Source organism: Cydia pomonella, chromosome 6, assembly GCF_033807575.1.
Source record: "Cydia pomonella isolate Wapato2018A chromosome 6, ilCydPomo1, whole genome shotgun sequence".
Lineage (NCBI taxonomy): Eukaryota > Metazoa > Arthropoda > Insecta > Lepidoptera > Tortricidae > Cydia > Cydia pomonella.
The window spans coordinates 12578272-12578541 of NC_084708.1; positions in this window are offsets into that span (position 1 = coordinate 12578272).

Consider the following 270-nt stretch of genomic DNA (forward strand, 5'->3'; position numbering starts at 1 on the left):
GTGAAAAGTGATCCTACTATCATTGGAATAATCAGAATAACTTCTGCACCACTTCTCGACACATGAAGACATTTTTAAATATTCAAAAACGTTTTTTTTTATAAACCGAGGGCCTTCCGCGAACCACGTTCGATGTGTTGCCTCTCTGTCGCACTTGTAAATTCGTACGTAAGTGTGACAGGGAGGCAACATGTCGAACGTGGTTCGCGGTAGGCCCTCCGATTTAGCCTTCTATCTACATCTATCACTGACTGTCATATCGGTCGAACT